General features: G+C 38.5%; 1 long non-coding RNA gene across 1 annotated transcript in view; it reads right to left on the bottom strand.

Annotated features, from left to right (window-relative positions):
* The window catches only part of LOC109541412, a 23598-nt gene extending 17634 nt beyond the window's left edge, over window positions 1-5964 (bottom strand). Inside the window, exon 1 of the long non-coding RNA XR_007281750.1 lies at window positions 5880-5964. This is a non-coding gene — a long non-coding RNA (uncharacterized LOC109541412). The remainder of the gene's footprint in view (window positions 1-5879) is intronic.
* Window positions 5965-9514: the final 3550 nt, after the last annotated feature.

Raw genomic sequence — 9514 nt, 5'->3', positions numbered from 1 at the left:
TTATAGGGCATTTTTACCATATGTATTTAAAAAACACAAATATAAAACACTCAATACACACTTTGGAGCTTAATTTTAGAGCATGCAGTCGATTACAAGCCTAATAAACCACCGCCAAAATGCAAGCACGTGTTGTATAAATTAGCGTCTTCCTGACTCTGTTCGGCCTACTTACAGTCCGAATCGGTCTTCGTGACGTCACTGTCGGATGGCCTTCATATTTCGGCGGTAACGGCCCAGGGAATGATGCTGACGTAATACCAATGGGTAGCCTGTAGTTTATTCAGACGACACTAAAATTCGGACGAAACTAAAATCGCGGAGAATTTTAGTGTCGTCTCATCGTTTCCTATGCATTCGAGAATACGGTTTTCGAACCATAGTAGAAAGGGCAGGGAAGGGAATGATCACATCGGCGATGGGATCGTTCACGTTCTCTCGATCTCGAGAATTGGGCACCAGGCAAGCCTGGCGAATGTTCCCCTATCCGCCACCTGGGGACGAGGCGCCTAGGGGTTACAGGCTCCCCCGGCACGTTTTTTTCAATCGAAGTAAACATGCATAGTAGGGGATGTTAAATACTCTTTTAAAAAGACAAATTTTTGGAATGCTTAAAGGCAATGTTGCGTGAATAATTTAGTTTCCATCAAATCCTTGTTGAGATGTTTTAGTATATGAATCGTACGGTGACTTTTTAATTATCAATTCTGTTGGTTTATTATTGATGATTTCATCTAGAAGGGTCATTTCCGAGTAGTTTTGATCTGCATTAACGCTGTGAACACTGTTGTCACTTGAGATAATTTGGGGTTTTGTACTATGTTCCAAAATAGAAGGTCTTAGTTGGACATTAGAAATTATGTGGGTATTAACCTTTGGGTTTTTAGATTTCTTTTAGCCTTGATGCTATAAGTTCGTCTAGAAATGTATTAACATTGTAACGGAAATGGCCTGGGGTACTCACGTTTCGAATGGGGGAATTCATAGTATTTCAGTAAATGGGGCCCCATTTGCGCCCCATTTGCTGTCAAATATGACACTGACAAACGCGAACCTGGTCTGGAGATTTCGAGAACCGTCTCGATTACCTGGAGAAAACTATATAAGAGACGACGAGAACCAGACAGAGAGAGTGAAGTGAGAGCAGCGACCGGGTGCAGAAGAGGTTAAATCCCGCGCGTCTGAAGAGTGAGTTTTCCGTGTGTTGTTGTTATTGTTTGTGAAGTTGACGGTAATTTTGAAGTTAGTTTGTTCCTGTTTCGTAGTTAAAGTTACACCGAGTGGAATAAAAGTTGGAAGCTGAAGAAAGAGTTCGATACTCGGCCATCCACGGTACATTTGGTGACAGAAGTGGGATTTACCAGAATCCAAGTTGAATTTTGATGAAAACAAGAAGTAAATCAAAGAAGGAAGACCCTGCAATGGAGAACCCCTTTGATAGCACTGCTCATGCAGATGAGCGACAAAATGGAAGACAACAGTAGAAAAATTATGGACGAAATGGGCGACAACAGTAGGAAAATGATGGACGAAATGAGCGACAACAGTAGGAAAATGATGGACAAAATGAGCGACAACAGTAGGAAAATGGAAGAAAAATTTACAGGATGAATGACAAAATGGAAGACAACAAAGTTGTGAACAAAATGAGAGATAAAATGGACAACACCGCTAAGAAATTTGAAGACCTGAAGACAACCGTTGAAGGCAAACTAAAGAACATCGAGGAAGTGACTGATGATTTGGAAAACTCTGAAATCGTGGACATTTCTGCAGTAGTGGAAGAGACATTAACAGCGGCGAAAGTGAAGGAAGTGGTAAAGTCGGAAAGTATAGCAATTTTGGAGCTTATAAAACTGTGAGTGATAAACTCGAAGACATTACTAGGCCAGTGGAACATGAGTATGTAACTATGCAGAAAAATGCGCAAAATTCAATTCGAATCAGCGAAAACTAAACCCAAAATAATGCTCAGAAGGAAAACTGTGGAACCGGGCTTTGATAAAGTAGTTTGTTTGAGTGAAGAATAATTTGATTCTGAGTGCAATGGGTCAACTAGCGATAAACCCGTACATGATTTGCCAGCATTAGATGAAGACGCCAATTTAATTAAAATCGCTACTGAAGTTGAGCACTTTTCCGACCCAGAATTACCGAAAGAAGAAAGCATTCCCATTGAAGAAAATGCGCCAGCCGAAGCTCAGCCTGATGTAGAATCCATAAACGCTGTATGGAATTTGGAGACTCTTTTAGCAGTGGCGTCATTACAGAACGTATCTGTTGTTGACACCACCAGAGAGCATGGACGGTTAAGCGCAAATGAAATTAGGGAAAAGGAAGCCATCGATAATAGACGAGCCAACTTGCTGAGGAACGAGCGGGCGCAGCAGTATCTGTTTGATGCCAATGACGCCGAGAGCTGGATGAGCAAGCAGGAGCTCTACATGATGGTGCAGCGCCAGGAACTTCATGAAGAAGTACGAAAATCTGGAAGCGGCCGTTGAAGCTTATGCGGACACCATCAGAGGACTGGGTAAAACTGTAAATGCCCTGACATCCTTTGGCCGAGCAAGTCGCTCTTAAACAGTCGCAACTGGACAAGCTATATGCCGGACTGAAGAATTTGGCGCAAGAACGACGCGCTAAGCTGGATGAGGCCTTGCAGCTCTTCCTGCTCAACAGTTGTTGGCGACTTGGAGCAGCAGAGTACCGCTGTGATCTGTGATTACTACTAACTTTACATAACCACACTTACAACTTACGCCGTTTGCTACCTGTTGCCCTATTGGGCTAGTTGGTGTCTGGGCCTTTTTTTCCTGGGTCTCAGATCTTCGGTGCCAGATGATCGAGAGATAGTACGGTGTTACAATATTAATTAAATGTTGATGAGATGCTATCTGTGAAATCATGTGGGTAGGTTGATTTCTAAAAATTGTAGTTGCATTAACTCAAAATTTTCAAATATTAGTGATTTGAATTGAGCGGTGCAACCAGGTCAACCCATCGATTAGTTATGATCCCTTGATTGGAATGGAGTCTTGACGGTCTTTAATTTATGGTTAAATGGTATTAACCATTTTCCATCGGCTACTTTGATCGACTGGATTTTGTCAATTTTAACTTTGAGTGAATGGCAAGTTCTGACGTTTGATTGAAATTTTATAAGTTGAACACTGCAAGGTGGATGATTTTCTATCGTCTGGCTGATTGCTCTTTTGCAAATCAATTGATTAGTTTGTATTTCTAGACATTGTTCGTTGTCAAATGAGTACTTTCTCTCACTGAAGGCCAGGTGTCGTTTAAAGGGTATGTTGACTAGACATGAATTGTTTTTGGAAGTTGGAGAAGGGAACAATTTGTAATATTGCTATGTTTCCGCCTCGACTAATGGAAGTTTTCAAATAAAAATTAATTCGAATTCCTTAATAAAGCTTTTAATTTTTATTAAGTTTCCTAAATTTGTTATTTGTTGAAAGTTGCTTAATTATTATTAATTAGTAACTTGTCATTGTGTAGTTGGGAATCTAACTGTTTAATTTCTCTTAGAAGTTCGATTGGACTAATTATTGAATTATGAAGAATATAGATTTTTGAGAACGTTATGGCAACCCCTATTTTTGCCAAAGTATCATCGACTGGAGGACATATCATTGACAAGAATGTAGTTTGGTTAATTACTATGAAAATTCGATAGTATTCATGAGCTTCGATTGTTTCCAGTTCTGATCTTCTAATTGTAGCTCCCATCTGTTTAATTCTAGACTTTAAGATGACTTGATTGTGTGTGATGTTGGATACTATTACTTTAAAATGTCCAATTATTTGATCGAGTAAGGAAATTCAGTTTGTCGCAACTATTTTTAGTTGGAATTTAAGTTGGTTGAGACGATGTTCCGGCTATAGGCCCATCTGCGAAAACGGGGATGATTTTACTTTCATTTTGTAAACGATTTCTGGTTTTTTATTTTTCGAGTTTTCAATTTCGATTTTTCCGTTTTCGAGAATGTTTGTTATTGTAAATGGTTCTAAAAATGTCTTCTTTAATTTTCCTGATCTGACCTTAAACACAAACACTTGAAATTCTTTTTGTATGTTTTGTGGGGATTGCTTTTTATTTATTTTTATATCATTTTTTCTTTCTTTTCTTTAGAATCAGCTGATATTTTGTCAAAAAGGATTGGCGTTTTATTTATAAGACTCTTAGTAACCAATGAAGACGTGAGAAGCGACCATATTCATTGGATCTCTGCTGTCTGTATGACCGTGAACAAGTTCAAAAGTGATGAAATTTGTTGAAGAATGTATTGTACTGTTGTACGCGATTAAAGCGTAAGGCATTAGATTAGAAACTTTACCATCTGGATCTGCATCTCGCAAAAGACGTAAATGTTCGATTAGAGTGGAGTAAAAACGGTCCACAGTTGAATTTGACTCATGATGATGAGAGGTATTAAAATGTACTTTGATATTATGACTCTTTAAAAGGCTTTGTACTACTTCTTTTTTAAATTATGTAAATTGTCCGAGATGAGGTTTCTTGGAACTCCGAAGAATGAAAGGAATTAAAGAAGTTGTTGATAACAAGATACTGCGTTGCCATGGTGAGGAAGAGCTTGTCCCAATTTGGAAAATTGGTCAAATAATGCTAGGAATGTTGTTATTTCTTCTATTCCACGGTGGTTTGTTTTACCGTCGTGCCTATGCTTGAATAATAGAATCATTTCGCCTTCTTTGACATTATTGGGGAGTTTTGTTACATTCCATTGATTTGCAATTTTAAACTTGGTTGTCATGACTTGTTGAAAATATTTTCTTAGTTCTTTTGAATAAAAGTAAACATGCATAGTAGGATATGTTAAATATTCTTTTAGAAAGTAACACGTTTTCGGAATGCTTAAAGGAAATGTTGCGTGAATAATTTTGTTTCCATCAAATAATTCTTGTAAGGTGATTTTTTAATGATGAACTGCCTTGGTTTATTATCGATGATTTTATCTAGAAGGGTCATTTCCGAGTAGTTTTGATCTGCATTAACTCTGTGAACAGTGTTGTCACTCGAGATAATTTGATGTTTTGTATTATGTTCCGGCAAAAGAGGTCTTAGTTGAACATTAGAAATTATATTGCTGCCGAAAATGATGATGAAAAAAAATTTTCGATTATTTTTAGCTTTGATGCTACAAGTTCATCTAGAAATCTATCGATATCTTAAACAATATCTCCAGGTGATATTATTAAAGATCCGAATTCTAGCTCGTTTAGTTGAATTCGTGATAGAGCATCCGCAGTTGCATTTTGCTTTCCTTTTTTATAGCATATTTTATAATCATATTCCTCTAACTTCAGTCGCCAACGTACTAATTTACTATTGGGTTTTTTTAGATTAAATTACCATACTAAAGTTATATGATCGGTATAGATTTCCAACTTTCTGCCATCTAAATAAGGTCGAAAATATTTGCATGCCCAGACTATGATTAAAAGTTCTTTTTCAATGGTTGAATAATTTTGTTCAGTTTTATTTAGTGTTCGAGACGAGTATGCCATTGCGTGATCCTCTGTGGGTGTGCCATGGGAAAGTACTGTTTCTAATGCAATGTTTGAAAAGTTAGTTGTAAAGACAAATGGTTGGTTGATGTCTGGATAAAAAACTAGAATAGTAAACGTACTCGGAGCGAATTCGATCCTGGCAAAACCGCCGAGGTCAGGAGGAACTGGGAGTGGCAACACCCTTTCCCCTGCCTTCAGAAACTTATACCCGGAGCAACTTCTATTCTGGTAAAACCGCCGAGGTCAGGTGGGACAGGGAGTGGGGCACCCATTTCTCCTGCCCTCGGAAGCCTATACACGGAGCAGGCCCGATGCTAACTTCTACTTACCGATAATGCCTTCTTTACTGTGGACAGTGCAAATGTTGGGATCGAGATCTGGTCTGGCGAGTAGTTGAGCGAACGATGGAAAAAACGAAAGAACTCTCGGTAAAACCGAAAGAACCCACGGCAAAACGAGAACTTCCCAAAACTGGCTTGTACGGGCCCTTAAATACCCCTTTTGCGTGTCTCCCTACTGCCTAGTTTTTGACTTGGTAGTAAGAGCCTTTCATAGTAGTGCGAGCCCTTCATGGAAGGAATTATTCTCGAAAATTCGCGGCGTACGTGAGCGATATGGATGCGGTTGAAAACTAATATTCAAAAAGTAAATAACTAGCCTGCTACCGGGGGCCCTCAAAAATAAATATTTACATATCTTTGGTTGAAATTTTCCGGACAGAAAGAACATTTGGTCAACCTTCGACGGAATTGGTCGCGGAATCCGGCCTGGAATTCAGCAATTGCTACAATCGCAAATCAATATGTTTTTATTGGGCCCTTGAAAATGCAAATTCACTTGTCATTGGTTTTAAATTAACCGGAAAGAAAGAGAATTTTAGTAACCTTTGTTACACACCCCTCCTTCTTCAGAAAAAAAAATTATCAATATTTATCCTATGAATATTTTTCCTTACGTGACGGTCGCAAAAGAGATAAACTGAAAACAATGCTTGTGATTAGTAACAAAATGGCTGCCCGGCGGACAGCATAAACGGAGCTCCTTTTGGATCTCGCCAAGCTCCTCGTCGACGAAGTTATGGGGCTCCATAACCGGAAAAGCTAAAGTAGAAACCAAAACGACAATTGTTATTGAAAAGCGGGCTTCAGGTTTGTTATGTGGAGCGGCGGTACTTTATCCCATTATCGTCCATCAGATCATACACCACTCGCGAAACAACCCGAGGCACGAACTTCGGAAATACTAGTGCCGTGATCTCGTTACAAGGCCTTTGGGGGATCTACCTCTCTTCCAAAACTTAGGAACGCGGGTGAAAATCCGGTGGAGTCGTGCCTGGAACTGTTGATGCCAAGTACGAGTTCAGACAAGTGAAATTGGGCAATCATGACTAATCGTTTTGTTAGTACGTTCTACTGGATTGGCCTGCGGAGTGTAGACTGGGGTCGGACGCTGGCTGATTCCCATATCCTTGCATATTAAAAGATTCTTCAAATGATAGAAATATTTCAGAAACTCAAGTGAATGTGTTACTTTCGCTCCTGTCTTGAGGCAAATAGTTTAAGGTGGTATTGGTGATTTTTGCAAAATATTTAATAAATCTGCGGTAGTAACCAGCTAAACCTAGAAATTCTTATTTCTTTCTGTATTTGAGGCAAAGAAAAGTGTTTTACGGCATCAGTTTTATCTGGATTAGGACCAACTCCTTTATTTGGTATTTTATGACCTAAGTAAGCAACTTCTTGATCTAGGAATTCGCTTTTATCAGGTTGGACTTTGAAATTTGACTGTCTTAATATTTCAAAAACCGATTTTAGTCTCTCGATATGTTCTTGTAAAAAGGTAGAGAAAATTATTACGTAGTCTAAGTAAACTAAACAAAATTAATTTTGAATTACTCTTATGACATTGTTCATTACGCGTTGAAATGTAAGCGGGGCATTTTTCAAACCAAAAGACATTCGAGTGAACCCGAAATGTCCTGTATCAGTAGAGAAAGCTGTTTTTGAATGTGTGAAGGTCCCATTTCTATTTCGTGGGGACCATTCGCAAGGTCGAGGGTAGTAAAATATTCTGTTTTACTTCATTTATCAAGTATCTCGCTGATGTTTGGCAAAGAAAATTTATCGTAATAATTTTGTCATTTAGTTTCCTATAATCAATCAGGATTTGCCATTTTTTCTTTTCTGAGGCGTCAAATTTTTTTGATACAACCCAAATTGGACTACGCCATGGAGAAATGGATTCCTGAATTATGCCGTTTTCAAAAATTTTGGAAATTTGTGAATTTACTTCTGTTTTATGTATGAATGTATAACGATAAGTTTTCGTGAAGATTGGTGTTTTGTCCGCTAAATTTCGTTTGTGTTTAACATGATTAGTGAAAGTCAGTGGCGTGTTTTTACAATAGAAAATAGCTCTATATTCAAAACATAGTTTTCGAATAGCTTTGTATGCTTCTTCGTTACAGTGTTTTAAACGTAGATTTTAAAATTTGCTTTTTGAAGATTGTCAGTTTGTTTATTGAAAGATGTTCGAGGGTTTTGGTCCAAAAAGTTATTTTCAGTTTCTTCAATTGGCTCTACATTTAGTGGAGAAGAAATTTGGATATTCACGGGATTTTCAGATGAATCCGTTATTACTGTTGTAACGGAAATGGTCTGGGGTGCTCACGTTTGGAATGGGGGGATCAAAATTAATGGTATTTCAGTAAATGGGAGTCCTATTTGCACCCTGTTTCGCACCTGTTCTGAAGATTTTGAGAACCATCTGGGTTACCTGTAGGAATCTATATAAGCGCCGAGGAGAACCAGACAGGGGGAGTAAAGTGACAGGAGCGACCGGGTGCAGAAGAGGTTAAACCCCGCGAGTCTAAAGAGCGAGTTTTCCGTGTGTTTTTGTTATTGTTTGTAAAGTTGACGGTAATTTTGAAGTTAGTTTGTTCCTGTTCCACATTTAAAGTTATACCGAGGTGAATAAAAGTTGGAAGCTGAAGAAAGAGTTTGATACCCGGCCATCCACGGTACACTGTCTTTGCACTGTAGTTAATGATTTTTTTCTTTCTACTGATGCTGCTGGCATTTCAGTTTTACCGATTTTTTTATATTCTAAGAAGTATTGACCGTTTTGTTTGTTGGCGGGAACTTTTACTCTTTGTGGTGTTCGCGGTAGTATTGTTTGATCAATTTTTGAACTTATCCGGCTGATTACGTTCAGTTGGCATTGTTTGATAATATAAGGGTAATCTGGCGTTTTCGGTTTGTAAACAGAAAACTTTTAAATTAATACTAGCCCCAATACTAGTTAGAAAGTCGATTCCTATCTTCGTGGAAAATCAAAAAGATAGAATTTGTGATGTTCGAGAAAATTAAAATATTCGAAAATTGCTAAATGCAGTATGTAATTGTGTATTGAAGTGGCATGTGCTGTTTTTACAAAGAATAATTCTGAACTACTAGTGTTTGGGGAAATTTGGCGAGTTAAATCAACAGTTTAAAAAAACTTCTGCCACAACCTGTGTCAATCAGAAAGTTTACATTAATTTCTGGAATATGTAAGATAGGTAATTGGTTCATTGAAATATTGTTGATCATTATTACGTTTTCTGGGGTGAAACCTGGGGTTTCTAAAAATTTTTACCATTATCGACATTGACTAAAATCATATGATCCTGAAATTGGTTGGTCTGTTGTCGATAACTGGTTCGTGCTCTAGAAGCAAAACACTCGGGCGACCATAAACTCCAGGAGCCCAATTCTCGAAACTGGGAGCGGCGATCGCATGAGAAAGAAGGGCGTGGTTCTCTCGTGAAGCGAATATTGGTATTCTTAAACGCGATCGAGTGATCCCATCACGCAACGGCAGTAGAACAAGCTTCTCTTGCCAAATCTCGCGGGAACGGATCGTTCACCGGTTTTATAACCACACACTACACAGATTTTGGCGTAGGTACCCGGTTTGAAAAGTG

The sequence above is a fragment of the Dendroctonus ponderosae genome, unplaced genomic scaffold (assembly GCF_020466585.1).
Source record: "Dendroctonus ponderosae isolate FM_Combo_2020 unplaced genomic scaffold, Dpon_F_20191213v2 Dpon_F_20191213_1, whole genome shotgun sequence".
In the NCBI taxonomy this organism is placed as follows: Eukaryota; Metazoa; Arthropoda; class Insecta; order Coleoptera; family Curculionidae; genus Dendroctonus; species Dendroctonus ponderosae.
Note: the sequence above shows the minus strand (reverse complement) of the source record. Positions and strands in the feature narration are given on the sequence as shown.